This window comes from Pleuronectes platessa, chromosome 3 (genome assembly GCF_947347685.1).
Source record: "Pleuronectes platessa chromosome 3, fPlePla1.1, whole genome shotgun sequence".
In the NCBI taxonomy this organism is placed as follows: domain Eukaryota; kingdom Metazoa; phylum Chordata; class Actinopteri; order Pleuronectiformes; family Pleuronectidae; genus Pleuronectes; species Pleuronectes platessa.
Genome location: NC_070628.1, coordinates 5,538,436 through 5,553,813, shown reverse-complemented (window position 1 = coordinate 5,553,813; position 15,378 = coordinate 5,538,436). Strand labels below are relative to the sequence as shown.

The following is a 15,378-nucleotide window of genomic DNA, read 5'->3' as shown; positions in this document are numbered from 1 at the left end:
AATTAAAACAATAAAGTTATCAGTTAAGAATAATTACATTATTAATGAAAAAACAGTACAATCATCAATTAAGAATAAGACAATTTGTAATTTTAATTCATAAAAGATGTGGCAATAAAACTGTAAAGATCAGCCTCATTTAGATCTAGTTTAATTAGAAATCTCAATATTTACTATTAATGATTATATAATGAACAGTGAAGGTTATGGAGTTCTTGGCAGTGTAGAGGTTGGTAAAATTCACATATGCAACATTAATGGAAAAACAGTTGTGAAAAAAAAACATATATTATCTTTATTGAAACAGAGTCAAAGGTTTTTGAGATAGAATTTAAAATCTATAAGAAAAGTGAAACATAACTATAACCTTTATTCAGAAGAGAAAGGAGACTTTCAGACCTTAAACTTCTGAAACAACGACCTCTAGTGGCAGCTCAGTGTTTGGTTGGCAGTTGTGAGAACTTTAATGTGTTTATGAGATGTGACTTGATCTGAATGTGACATCCTAGATGTAAAACTATGTATTCTTGCCATGTGTTTAAAATGGCAGCATCATAAAGTACCTTGGTTACCAGCTCCACATGAACATGAAGACCATAATGCATCACACAAACTTGTTTGAACCCAAAAGGAAAACAATCTAAAACCCCTTATCAAACCTAGATTGATTTCCAATTTAAAATCTTTAAATATATTTCTTTATATATTCTTTCCCGCTCAAAACGCAAATTTGCTTTCACAGATGCTAACGACTGTGAACCGTTGATATAAAACTTCGTCTTAATTCCATAATAATAAAGCATTCATTCATTCTGATTAAGTTCTGAATTTCATTATTGTCCATTTGCTAACATGAGAAAATGTTAAGTCTTAAATTAGTCCAAACCTCCACCCATGTTAAAGAAGAGGAAATAAAATTCCTGGACCTGCTCTAAATCTATGGCTTCTTCACTCGGTCCTCATTCCTCTTCCCTTCACAAACATGTCATGGAAATCGGTGAAGCAGTTTAATAGTAATCCTGTAATGTAATAAAGAATCAAACACTCAGACAGGAGCAGGTAGTAATGACTTTGAATGTTTATTTAAAGTTATTCCCACTGCACAACCTCTCCCTGTGTGAAAGCCCAGTCTGAAAGGAGGAGGATACAGGCCACTATAGCGCCACATCAACACTTTTATTAACAAGGCTTCTTGTTTAGCCACAACACCTTGTGACGCTCAGTCATTTATGTTTATGGTTTTCTGTCTTGTGTTTTCTAGTTCCTGTTTTATTTTGTAGCCCCGCTGTCACTGTGTCTTGTTTCAGCTTCTCGGTGTCTCACTTCCTGTTCGTTGATTGTCTTCTCCAATCCTCATGTGGTTCACCTGTTTGTAATTGTTCCTGCCTTCCCTCTGTGTCTATTTAAGCCTCTGTGTTCCCCAAGCCCTTTGTCGGTTTGTACTCGTTTGTCTGCCCGTTTCCACAAGTATAGATATGGTTTGTCTGTGCTTGCTGTCTCGACCAGCTTCTCCTGCTTCGTTGTTCTCTGTGCGCTTTGTCACCTGTTTAACTAGTGTAGTGTTCCTGTTTTGTTTCTTTCTTGTTTAAAGCCTTTTTAATATTAAATCCCCTTTTTGTTAACAACCTCTGCATCCTGGGTCCATCTCCTCCATCAAACCGTAACACACCTCCGCCCCACAGCGGTACGGCCCCCTGTGCTGCCCTGTGATGACACACTAGCATGGTGAGGCTAGTTCAGAAACAACCCAGAGGATGAAGAAGGTCCAATCTGCAAAGTGGTGCAGTGCCCGTTCTAAAACCTGTTTGTTTTGGGCTGCCTGCTTGGCCCTGTGGTGATGCTCATCATTTGCGAGACAATTTACCTTTTATCATCTACATGCAGCTCAGTAATAAATCTGCAGTGGGGCGTTTCCATGAAGGTTCTGTTTTATTCCTTCTCCTCCTCCTCCTCCTCTTCCTCCTCCTCCTCCTCCTCCCAGTCCCCAGCTTCCATGCAACCAGTGAGTTACAAGAAGGAAATGATAAAAACACAGAATCTAAATCAATCAATCATTTTATTTGTATAGCCCATATTCACAAATACAATTGGTTTTAACATGGTGAGACCTCCTCTGTTCTTAACCCTCAACAAGAGTAAGGAAAAACTACTAAAAAGACACTTTAACAGGTTAAAAAGAAGGTAGAAACTATCAGATGCCAACATGATACAGGATCCTGCATTAATATCACGATCAGCCAGCAAGACACAGGATCCACCAGGTTTAAATCACTGCTTTTAATGAATCGAGTCTATTTGAGTGTACGGAACTTAACTGTGGCTCCAGGATTATAATAAACCATCTGAGTGAATGTGGTCTGGACTCTGTGCAGGAGAGTCATGGAGTCAGAGACTCTGTAGAAGGACAGAACACCTGCACTGTGATCCAGGTACACTCCTACTCTGGCAACGTGGTCTCATGAAACGGTTCGTAAGATATCGTACTAACAGTAATGTCCAAATTTCCGTAAGGAATCATACGAATTTTTAGCGCTACATTTTCGGACCTCCGCAGCGCCCTGATAAAGCAAGATGGCGGAGATTGCTGTATTACTGGTAGAAAACGCTATATTTTAGCAATGTTTCTTAATGAAAATGTGTTTTGATGATATCTATGTCGAGATATGTGTGTTTCAGTTTAAATATTTTCATTCATGGTTAAAAAAACAAACCGCTAATATGTTTTCTAAACCCTATTTTCACAACCCTAATCTAAACCAGGAAGAACCATACAGAGAACTACAAATTGAATGGCGTTTCTGTATGTGTGTGTGTGTGTGTGTTGTTCCCATCTTTTGTAGTTCTAATGAGTTTTCTACAGTGGCCCTGAGAGCTCAACGCACAGCAACTTAAGAAAACACATGCAAGTTGACAAAACACAAGCAAAGTAAGAAAACATCTTCATCATTTCACAACATAACACAACACATTACAGAAATGCGCAGCAAATACAAAAAGTGCGCAGCTAATACACAAACGCGCAGCACCGCCCTGCAAATAGAGAAACGCACTGCAAATAGAGGAGAAACGACAACGGAAGTGTTTCCAGAGGACAGCTAAAAGTGATGGACACTGCTGCCACAGGAGACACAAAAATGTCCAATACATCATACAAATTCGGTTCCACACAGGGGTCGGCAACCCACGGCTCTCCAGCCCCTGCTTCATACGAATTTTGGTGCATTACTTTTAGTAGCATTTCCTACGAAATTGTGATGAGACCAGCCTGCACACACACGTACCTCCGGAGTCCAGCCAGCACCAGGAACTGTCCCTGGAGGAGGAAACAGGGTTTATGACCTATACTGCAGCGATTGGGTGACTTTGTTGGTGTGGTCAACAAAAAAGATAATAATCGTTCTTTATATTAAAACTCATCAGCTAATTCCAACTGCCGCTGATGGTGAGATGATCACATTCTTCAGTTTAATATGAAGCATTTTAAATGTGAAGGTTTTCTATTTGTGAGCAGAAAACTGTTTAGTTATTGGATGAAAAACGTTTGACTTTGTATTTGTTTTTTTCCCTGCTTCTATCTCAGTTTGACAAATGACTTGTGACAGATTCTGTCTGTTTGAAAAACTAACATGAGAGAGAGAGAGCGAGAGAGAGAGAGAGAGAGAGAGAAGCACAGACGAGAATTAGCTTCGATAGAGAAGCTCTGAACACGACACTTTTAGCCCTTTGATAAACTGCGTATTTATTCTTATTTACTGATCAGTAAATCATCGATCAATATTGAAAAAGAGACCATATGAAAATCCAGTGCATGATGCCACCTCTCTGCAGGCTCACAAAGGAACCCAGAATAAAAGTCTCAACCACCGTCAAGGTGAACTGGTGCCATCCACTGGATCTGCCTCTTCTTCCTCCGCTTCACTAACTAGCAGCTAGGTCTTTAATGACTAAGTTTATTCAAGAAAATGTTGAAATTGTTGAATATGTAGAAAAGTAGAAATCATAGATTCTTATTAAATTACTTTTAATTCCATCAAAACTTTCTGATTCTTGTTCATTGAAATACAGGAAATGATTGAAAAGTTCAAAGAAGTGTTAACTCCTATAATCTTTGGAATCATTTCTTTAGAGTCTACTCTCCTTTGATGACAGAATTAACTTGTCATGTGTACCCGATGTTGCTGTACTACACTTTACTTACTTGCCAACTGCCGACCATACAAGAAGAAGAGCTTATATTCTCTAGCAAGATGGCAACAGTGAACAAGTTACCAGGAATCCCCCAGGACCATCTGCTCCAAACTCAACGACATTATCCAGGCAGATGTGACTTGGCGACCATTAAGGGGGGGAGTTCCCTTTCTGCAGAGATAAGAATTCTTATTAAGAATCTTCAGATGGACCTTCAGTGTATGGAGGGAAAATACGAACAAGAAAAAGCAGAGAAGGAGATCCTGAAAAAATTAATTCATACCCTTATCACCAGCTCCCAAAATGTGCCCCGCATTCGAGAGATCATAGAGGGATCACTCTATAAAAAGAAGGCAGAGCTTTTAACGATTGTAGTATCTAAAAAGAAGGCCATTATTAAAGAAAAAACCCAAGTTATTCTGTGTCTCAACAGAAAGATCGCGGAGTTAGAGCATTGCAACAACAAGATGAAGCAGACAGCCTTCTTTCATGCTTCGCCTGCCAAGAGCCATCCAGTGGACTTTGACCAGGAAAAGCTTCTCCTCAAACAAATCCAGGACCTCAAAGAGCAAATCACAATGGAGAGATCTGATAATGATGAAAAGATCTCACAGTATGAACAAAAGATCTCCAAAGAACAAAAGAAGTTATCTGGGTATGAACAGAAGATCTCAGAGGATAAACAAAAGATCTCTGAGTATCAAAAGAAGATCCAGGACCTCAAAGAGCAGCTTCAAATGGAGCTGAGGACGTCTGCGGCTTCTGCGGATAAAATCAAAGACATGGAGATGGAGCAGCAGAACTCTATTTCTAATATAGAACAATTTATTAATTCTAGCAGATTTAATAACCGGAAGCTAACAGGATTAAAGGAAGTTCATCCATTCAATGAAAACAGGCCACAGAAGATCTTTGGATATGAACAGAAGATCTTGCAGGACAAAGACAATGGATTAAAATTCTCGGACCATAAGCCAAAGGTCTCAAATGATGAACTAGAGGTCTCCGGAGATGAATCAGAGGTCTCTGGAGATGAACCAGAGGTCTCTGGAGATGAACTAGAGGTCTCTGGAGATGAATCCGAGGTCTCTGGAGATGAACAAGAGGTCTCCGGAGATGAACCAGAGATCTCCGGAGATGAACCAGAGGTCTCCGGAGATGAACCAGAGGTCTCCGGAGATGAACCAGAGGTCTCCGGAGATGAACCAGAGGTCTCCGGAGATGAACCAGAGGTCTCCGGAGATGAACCAGAGATCTCCGGAGATGAACCAGAGGTCTCCGGAGATGAACCAGAGGTCTCCGGAGATGAACCAGAGGTCTCCGGAGATGAACCAGAGGTCTCCGGAGATGAATCCGAGGTCTCCGGAGATGAACAAGAGGTCTCCGGAGATGAACAAGAGGTCTCCGGAGATGAACAAGAGGTCTCCGGAGATGAACCAGAGGTCTCTGGAGATGAACTAGAGGTCTCTGGAGATGAACTAGAGGTCTCCGGAGATGAACCAGAGATCTCCGGAGATGAATCCGAGGTCTCCGGAGATGAACCAGAGGTCTCAGTTGAGGAACCAGAGGTCACAGTGGATGAAAAACCAAAGACAAAAAAGATCAAAAAAGGGTGGAAAAGATTTCTTCATTTCCTGAAACCGTGGAAGTGGGCGAAAAGAAAAAGAATTTGAGCAAAAGTCGGAAGAAGCCTTTGAGCATCTCCAGCTGCTTCCACCGCCTCTTGGACGACCTTGACCTGTCTTACATGATGCTTGCTGCTCTGGCTTTGTACCCTCATGGTTGATGCACTTATTGTAAATCGCATTGGATTAAACGTCATCTACTGACATATAAAATATAACATGTCATATTATAACATGTAATATGACATAAATGACTGCAAATCCTAATTGTCACTAGATGCTCTGAATGTGCTTCTGTGGATTTTCTCTTTGTGCTCTTACAAATGATTCTTTATTTTTTCAATCAATAAAAAACAAAAAATATATTATGTACATTCCTGTGTTGACACTTGTTTGCCACTAACTGGGACAAGTTCTACTTCTTCTTCGTTTGGTTTATTGGAAGATGTTAACCAACGTGAAGGTGAACTAGTGCCATCCACTGGATCTGCCTCTTCTTCCTCCGCTTCACTCATGTTGTGCAATAATAGGTAGACTTGATGTTGGCTTATTATTAATAATCATAAATTATGATTGTTAAAATAATAAACCTATTCATAAAATTATAAAATTATTAATTAAAATGATAAAGTTGTCAGTTAAGAATAATGACATTATTAATGAAAAGTCAGTACAATCATCAATTAAGAATAAGACAATTTGTAATTTTAATTCATAAAAGATGTGGCAATAAAACTGTAAAGATCAGTCTCATTTAGATCTAGTTTAATTAGAAATCTCAATATTTACTATTAATGATTATATAATGAACAGTGAAGGTTATGGAGTTCTTGGCAGTGTAGAGGTTGGCAAAATTCACCTATGCAACATTAATGGAAAAACAGTTGTGAAAAAAAAGCATTTATTATTTTTATTGAAACAGAGTCAAAGGTTTTTGAGATAGAATTCAAAATCTATAAGAAAAGTGAAACATAACTATAACCTTTATTCAGAAGAGAAAGGAGACTTTCAGACCTTAAACTTCTGAAACAACAACCTCTAGTGGCATCTCAGTGTTTGGTTGGCAGTTGTGAGAACTTTAATGTGTTTATGAGATGTGACTTGTTCTGAATGTGACATCCTAGATGTAAAACTATGTATTCTTGCCATGTGTTTAAAATCCCAGCAGCATCATAAAGTACCTTGGTTACCAGCTCCACATGAACATGAAGACCAGTATGCATCACACAAACCTGTTTGAACCCAAAAGGAAAACAATCTAAAACCCCTTATCAAACCTAGATTTATTTCCAATTTAAAATCTTTAAATATATTTCTTTATATATTCTTTAACGCTCAAAACGCAAATTTGCTTTCACAGATGCTAACGACTGAACCGTTGATATAAAACTGTCTTAATTCCATAATAATAAACCATTCATTCATTCTGATTAAGTTCTGAATTTCATTATTGTCCATTTGCTAAGATGAGAAAATGTTAAGTCTTAAATTAGTCCAAACCTCCACCCATGTTAAAGAAGAGGAAATAAAATTCCTGGACCTGCTCTAAATCTATGGCTTCTTCACTCGGTCCTCATTCCTCTTCCCTTCACAAACATTACATGGAAATCGTTTAAGCAGTTTAATAGTAATCCTGTAATGTAATAAAGAATCAAACACTCAGACAGGAGCAGGTAGTAATGACTTTGAATGTTTATTTAAAGTTATTCCCACTGCACAACCTCTCCCTGTGTGAAAGCCCAGTCTGAAAGGAGGAGGATACAGGCCACTATAGCGCCACATCAACACTTTTATTAACAAGGCTTCTTGTTTAGCCACAACACCTTGTGACGCTCAGTCATTTATGTTTATGGTTTTCTGTCTTGTGTTTTCTATTTCCTGTTTTATTTTGTAGCCCCGCTGTCACTGTGTCTTGTTTCAGCTTCTCGGTGTCTCACTTCCTGTTCGTTGATTGTCTTCTCCAATCCTCATGTGGTTCACCTGTTTGTAATTGTTCCTGCCTTCCCTCTGTGTCTATTTAAGCCTCTGTGTTCCCCAAGCCCTTTGTCGGTTTGTACTGGTTTGTCTGCCCGTTTCCACAAGTATAGATATGGTTTGTCTGTGCTTGCTGTCTCGACCAGCTTCTCCTGCTTCGTTGTTCTCTGTGCGCTTTGTCACCTGTTTAACTAGTGTAGTGTTCCTGTTTTGTTTCTTTCTTGTTTAAAGCCTTTTTAATATTAAATCCCCTTTTTGTTAACAACCTCTGCATCCTGGGTCCATCTCCTCCATCAAACCGTAACACACCTCCGCCCCACAGCGGTACGGCCCCCTGTGCTGCCCTGTGATGACACACTAGCATGGTGAGGCTAGTTCAGAAACAACCCAGAGGATGAAGAAGGTCCAATCTGCAAAGTGGTGCAGTGCCCGTTCTAAAACCTGTTTGTTTTGGGCTGCCTGCTTGGCCCTGTGGTGATGCTCATCATTTGCGAGACAATTTACCTTTTATTATCTACATGCAGCTCAGTAATAAATCTGCAGTGGGGCGTTTCCATGAAGGTTCTGTTTTATTCCTTCTCTTCCTCCTCCTCCTCCTCCTCCTCCCAGTCCCCAGCTTCCATGCAACCAGTGAGTTACAAGAAGGAAATGATAAAAACACAGAATCTAAATCAATCAATCATTTTATTTGTATAGCCCATATTCACAAATATAATTGGTCTCATAGGGTTTTAACATGGTGAGACATCCTCTGTTCTTAACCCTCAACAAGAGTAAGGAAAAACTACTAAAAAGACACTTTAACAGGTTAAAAAGAAGGTAAAAACTATCAGATGCCAACACGATACAGGATCCTGCATTAATATCACTCTGGCAACGTGGTATCATGAAACGTTTCGTAAGATATCGTACTAACAGTAATGTCCAAATTTCCGTAATGAATCATACGAATTTTTAGCGCTACATTTTCGGACCTCCGCAGCGCCCTGATAAAGCAAGATGGCGGAGATTGCTGTATTACTGGTAGAAAACGCTATATTTTAGCAATGTTTCATAACGAAAATGTGTGTTGCTGATATCTATGTCGAGATATGTGTGTTTCAGTTTAAATATTTTCATTCATGGTTAAAATAACAAACCGCTAATAGGTTTTCTAAACCCTATTTTCACAACCCTAATCTAAACCAGGAAGAACAATACAGAGAACTACAAATTGAATGGCGTTTCTGTATGTGTGTGTGTGTGTTGTTCCCATCTTTTGTAGTTCTAATGAGTTTTCTACAGTGGCCCTGAGAGCTCAACGCACAGCAACTTAAGAAAACACATGCAAGTTGACAAAACACAAGCAAAGTAAGAAAACATCTTCATCATTTCACAACACAACACAACACATTACAGAAATGCGCAGCAAATACAAAAAGTGCGCAGCAAATACACAAACGCGCAGCACCGCCCTGCAAATAGAGAAACGCACTGCAAATAGAGGAGAAACGACAACGGAAGTGTTTCCAGAGGACAGCTAAAAGTGATGGACACTGCTGCCACAGGAGACACAAAAATGTCCAATACATCATACAAATTCGGTTCCACACAGGGGTCGGCAACCCACGGCTCTCCAGCCCCTGCTTCATACGAATTTTGGTGCTTTACTTTTAGTAGCATTTCCTACGAAATTGTGATGAGACCAGCCTGCACACACACGTACCTCCGGAGTCCAGCCAGCACCAGGAACTGTCCCTGGAGGAGGAAACAGGGTTTATGACCTATACTGCAGCGATTGGGTGACTTTGTTGGTGTGGTCAACAAAAAAGATAATAATCGTTCTTTATATTAAAACTCATCAGCTAATTCCAACTGCCGCTGATGGTGAGATGATCACATTCTTCAGTTTAATATGAAGCATTTTAAATGTGAAGGTTTTCTATTTGTGAGCAGAAAACTGTTTAGTTATTGGATGAAAAACGTTTGACTTTGTATTTGTTTTTTTCCCTGCTTCTATCTCAGTTTGACAAATGACTTGTGACAGATTCCGTCTGTTTGAAAAACTAACATGAGAGAGAGAGAGAGAGAGAGAGAGCGAGAGAGAGAGAGAGAGATTAGCACAGACGAGAATTAGCTTCGATAGAGAAGCTCTGAACACGACACTTTTAGCCCCTTGATAAACTGCGTATTTATTCTTGTTTACTGATCAGTAAATCATCGATCAATATTGAAAAAGAGACCATATGAAAATCCAGTGCATGATGCCACCTCTCTGCAGGCTCACAAAGGAACCCAGAATAAAAGTCTCAACCACCGTCAAGGTGAACTGGTGCCATCCACTGGATCTGCCTCTTCTTCCTCCGCTTCACTAACTAGCAGCTAGGTCTTTAATGACTAAGTTTATTCAAGAAAATGTTGAAATTGTTGAATATGTAGAAAAGTAGAAATCATAGATTCTTATTAAATTACTTTTAATTCCATCAAAACTTTCTGCTTCTTGTTCATTGAAATACAGGAAATGATTGAAAAGTTCAAAGAAGTGTTAACTCCTATAATCTTTGGAATCATTTCTTTAGAGTCTACTCTCCTTTGATGACAGAATTAACTTGTCATGTGTACCCGATGTTGCTGTACTACACTTTACTTACTTGCCAACTGCCGACCATACAAGAAGAAGAGCTTATATTCTCTAGCAAGATGGCAACAGTGAACAAGTTACCAGGAATCCCCCCGGACCATCTGCTCCAAACTCAACGACATTATCCAGGCAATTGTGACGTGGCGACCATTAAGGGGGGGAGTTCCCTTTCTGCAGAGATAAGAATTCTTATTAAGAATCTTCAGATGGACCTTCAGTGTATGGAGGGAAAATACGAACAAGAAAAAGCAGAGAAGGAGATCCTGAAAAAATTAATTCATACCCTTATCGCCAGCTCCCAAAATGTGCCCCGCATTCGAGAGATCATAGAGGGATCACTCTATAAAAAGAAGGCAGAGCTTTTAATGAATGTAGTATCTAAAAAGAAGGCCATTATTAAAGAAAAAACCCAAGCTATACTGTGTCTCAACAGAAAGATCGCGGAGTTAGAGCATTGCAACAACAAGATGAAGCAGACAGCCTTCTTTCATGCTTCGCCTGCCAAGAGCCATCCAGTGGACTTTGACCAGGAAAAGCTTCTCCTCAAACAAATCCAGGACCTCAAAGAGCAGATCACAATGGAGAGATCTGATAATGATGAAAAGATCTCACAGTATGAACAAAAGATCTCCAAGGAAGAACAGAAGTTATCTGTGTATGAACAGAAGATCTCCGAGGATAAACAAAAGATCTCTGAGTATCAAAAGAAGATCCAGGACCTCAAAGAGCAGCTTCAAATGGAGCTGAGGACGTCTGCGGCTTCTGCGGATAAAATCAAAGACATGGAGATGGAGCACCAGAACTCTATTTCTAATATAGAACAAGTTATAAATTCTAGCAGCTTTAATAACCGGAAGCTAACAGGATTAAAGGAAGTTCATCCATTCAATGAAAACAGGCCACAGAAGATCTTTGGATATGAACAGAAGATCTTGCAGGACAAAGACAATGGATTAAAATTCTCGGACCATAAGCCAAAGGTCTCAAATGATGAACCAGAGGTCTCTGGAGATGAACTAGAGGTCTCTGGAGATGAATCCGAGGTCTCTGGAGATGAACTAGAGGTCTCTGGAGATGAACAAGAGGTCTCCGGAGATGAACAAGAGGTCTCTGGAGATGAATCAGAGGTCTCTGGAGATGACTCAGAGGTCACTGGAGATGAATCAGAGGTCTCTGGAGATGAACAAGAGGTCTCTGGAGATGAACAAGAGGTCTCTGGAGATGAATCAGAGGTCTCTGGAGATGAACAAGAGGTCTCTGGAGATGAATCAGAGGTCTCTGGAGATGAACAAGAGGTCTCTGGAGATGAACTAGAGGTCTCCGGAGATGAACCAGAGATCTCCGGAGATGAATCCGAGGTCTCCGGAGATGAACCAGAGGTCTCTGGAGATGAACCAGAGGTCTCAGTTGAGGAACCAGAGGTCACAGTGGATGAAAAACCAAAGACAAAAAAGATCAAAAAAGGGTGGAAAAGATTTCTTCATTTCCTGAAACCGTGGAAGTGGGCGAAAAGAAAAAGAATTTGAGCAAAAGTCGGAAGAAGCCTTTGAGCATCTCCAGCTGCTTCCACCGCCTCTTGGACGACCTTGACCTGTCTTACATGATGCTTGCTGCTCTGGCTTTGTACCCTCATGGTTGATGCACTTATTGTAAATCGCATTGGATTAAACGTCATCTAATGACATGTAAAATATAACATGTCATATTATAACATGTAATATGACATAAATGACTGCAAATCCTAATTGTCACTAGATGCTCTGAATGTGCTTCTGTGGATTTTCTCTTTGTGCTCTTACAAATGATTCTTTATTTTTTCAATCAATAAAAAACAAAAAATATATTATGTACATTCCTGTATTGACACTTGTTTGCCACTAACTGAGACAAGTTCTACTTCTTCTTCGTTTGGTTTATTGGAAGATGTTAACCAACGTGAAGGTGAACTAGTGCCATCCACTGGATCTGCCTCTTCTTCCTCCGCTTCACTCATGTTGTGCAATAATAGGTAGACTTGATGTTGGCTTATTATTAATAATCATAAATTATGATTGTTAAAATAATAAACCTATTCATAAAATTATAAAATTATTAATTAAAACGATAAAGTTATCAGTTAAGAATAATGACATTATTAATGAAAAGTCAGTACAATTATCAATTAAGAATAAGACAATTTGTAATTATAATTCATAAAAGATGTGGCAATAAAACTGTAAAGATCAGTCTCATTTAGATCTAGTTTAATTAGAAATCTCAATATTTACTATTAATGATTATATAATGAACAGTGAAGGTTATGGAGTTCTTGGCAGTGTAGAGGTTGGCAAAATTCACCTATGCAACATTAATGGAAAAACAGTTGTGAAAAAAAAGCATTTATTATTTTTATTGAAACAGAGTCAAAGGTTTTTGAGATAGAATTCAAAATCTATAAGAAAAGTGAAACATAACTATAACCTTTATTCAGAAGAGAAAGGAGACTTTCAGACCTTAAACTTCTGAAACAACGACCTCTAGTGGCATCTCAGTGTTTGGTTGGCAGTTGTGAGAACTTTAATGTGTTTATGAGATGTGACTTGTTCTGAATGTGACATCCTAGATGTAAAACTATGTATTCTTGCCATGTGTTTAAAATCCCAGCAGCATCATAAAGTACCTTGGTTACCAGCTCCACATGAACATGAAGACCATAATGCATCACACAAACTTGTTTGAACCCAAAAGGAAAACAATCTAAAGCCCCTTATCAAACCTAGATTTATTTCCAATTTAAAATCTTTAAATATATTTCTTTATATATTCTTTAACGCTCAAAACGCAAATTTGCTTTCACAGATGCTAACGACTGAACCGTTGATATAAAACTGTCTTAATTCCATAATAATAAACCATTCATTCATTCTGATTAAGTTCTGAATTTCATTATTGTCCATTTGCTAAGATGAGAAAATGTTAAGTCTTAAATTAGTCCAAACCTCCACCCATGTTAAAGAAGAGGAAATAAAATTCCTGGACCTGCTCTAAATCTATGGGTTCTTAACTTGGTCCTCATTCCTCTTCCCTTCACAAACATGTCATGGAAATCAGTCAAGCAGTTTAATAGTAATCCTGCAATGTAATAAAGAATCAAACACTTAGACAGGAGCAGGTAGTAATGACTTTGAATGTTTATTTAAAGTTATTCCCACTGCACAACCTCTCCCTGTGTGAAAGCCCAGTCTGAAAGGAGGAGGATACAGGCCACTATAGCGCCACATCAACACTTTTATTAACAAGGCTTCTTGTTTAGCCACAACACCTTGTGACGCTCAGTCATTTATGTTTATGGTTTTCTGTCTTGTGTTTTCTATTTCCTGTTTTATTTTGTAGCCCCGCTGTCACTGTGTCTTGTTTCAGCTTCTCGGTGTCTCACTTCCTGTTCGTTGATTGTCTTCTCCAATCCTCATGTGGTTCACCTGTTTGTAATTGTTCCTGCCTTCCCTCTGTGTCTATTTAAGCCTCTGTGTTCCCCAAGCCCTTTGTCGGTTTGTACTCGTTTGTCTGCCCGTTTCCACAAGTATAGATATGGTTTGTCTGTGCTTGCTGTCTCGACCAGCTTCTCCTGCTTCGTTGTTCTCTGTGCGCTTTGTCACCTGTTTAACTAGTGTAGTGTTCCTGTTTTGTTTCTTTCTTGTTTAAAGCCTTTTTAATATTAAATCCCCTTTTTGTTAACAACCTCTGCATCCTGGGTCCATCTCCTCCATCAAACCGTAACACACCTCCGCCCCACAGCGGTACGGCCCCCTGTGCTGCCCTGTGATGACACACTAGCATGGTGAGGCTAGTTCAGAAACAACCCAGAGGATGAAGAAGGTCCAATCTGCAAAGTGGTGCAGTGCCCGTTCTAAAACCTGTTTGTTTTGGGCTGCCTGCTTGGCCCTGTGGTGATGCTCATCATTTGCGAGACAATTTACCTTTTATTATCTACATGCAGCTCAGTAATAAATCTGCAGTGGGGCGTTTCCATGAAGGTTCTGTTTTATTCCTTCTCCTCCTCCTCTTCCTCCTCCTCCTCCTCCTCCCAGTCCCCAGCTTCCATGCAACCAGTGAGTTACAAGAAGGAAATGATAAAAACACAGAATCTAAATCAATCAATCATTTTATTTGTATAGCCCATATTCACAAATATAATTGGTCTCATAGGGTTTTAACATGGTGAGACATCCTCTGTTCTTAACCCTCAACAAGAGTAAGGAAAAACTACTAAAAAGACACTTTAACAGGTTAAAAAGAAGGTAAAAACTATCAGATGCCAACACGATACAGGATCCTGCATTAATATCACTCTGGCAACGTGGTATCATGAAACGTTTCGTAAGATATCGTACTAACAGTAATGTCCAAATTTCCGTAATGAATCATACGAATTTTTAGCGCTACATTTTCGGACCTCCGCAGCGCCCTGATAAAGCAAGATGGCGGAGATTGCTGTATTACTGGTAGAAAACGCTATATTTTAGCAATGTTTCATAACGAAAATGTGTGTTGCTGATATCTATGTCGAGATATGTGTGTTTCAGTTTAAATATTTTCATTCATGGTTAAAATAACAAACCGCTAATAGGTTTTCTAAACCCTATTTTCACAACCCTAATCTAAACCAGGAAGAACAATACAGAGAACTACAAATTGAATGGCGTTTCTGTATGTGTGTGTGTGTGTGTTGTTCCCATCTTTTGTAGTTCTAATGAGTTTTCTACAGTGGCCCTGAGAGCTCAACGCACAGCAACTTAAGAAAACACATGCAAGTTGACAAAACACAAGCAAAGTAAGAAAACATCTTCATCATTTCACAACACAACACAACACATTACAGAAATGCGCAGCAAATACAAAAAGTGCGCAGCAAATACACAAACGCGCAGCACCGCCCTGCAAATAGAGAAACGCACTGCAAATAGAGGAGAAACGACAACGGAAGTGTTTCCA

At 39.3% G+C, this 15,378-nt stretch overlaps 3 long non-coding RNA genes across 3 annotated transcripts; all 3 read right to left on the bottom strand.

Annotated features, from left to right (window-relative positions):
• Positions 1–1,060: 1,060 nt before the first annotated feature.
• On the bottom strand, positions 1,061–1,773 carry LOC128437246 (uncharacterized). Its single transcript, XR_008338183.1, has 2 exons — positions 1,670–1,773; positions 1,061–1,209 (listed from the first exon to the last, which is right to left on the bottom strand). It is a non-coding gene; the product is annotated as an uncharacterized LOC128437246 (long non-coding RNA).
• A 5,714-nt stretch (positions 1,774–7,487) lies between these two features.
• Positions 7,488–8,200, bottom strand: LOC128437225 (uncharacterized). The gene is made up of 2 exons (XR_008338180.1): positions 8,097–8,200; positions 7,488–7,636 (listed from the first exon to the last, which is right to left on the bottom strand). It is a non-coding gene; the product is annotated as an uncharacterized LOC128437225 (long non-coding RNA).
• A 5,359-nt stretch (positions 8,201–13,559) lies between these two features.
• On the bottom strand, positions 13,560–14,272 carry LOC128437295 (uncharacterized). Its single transcript, XR_008338189.1, has 2 exons — positions 14,169–14,272; positions 13,560–13,708 (listed from the first exon to the last, which is right to left on the bottom strand). It is a non-coding gene; the product is annotated as an uncharacterized LOC128437295 (long non-coding RNA).
• Positions 14,273–15,378: the final 1,106 nt, after the last annotated feature.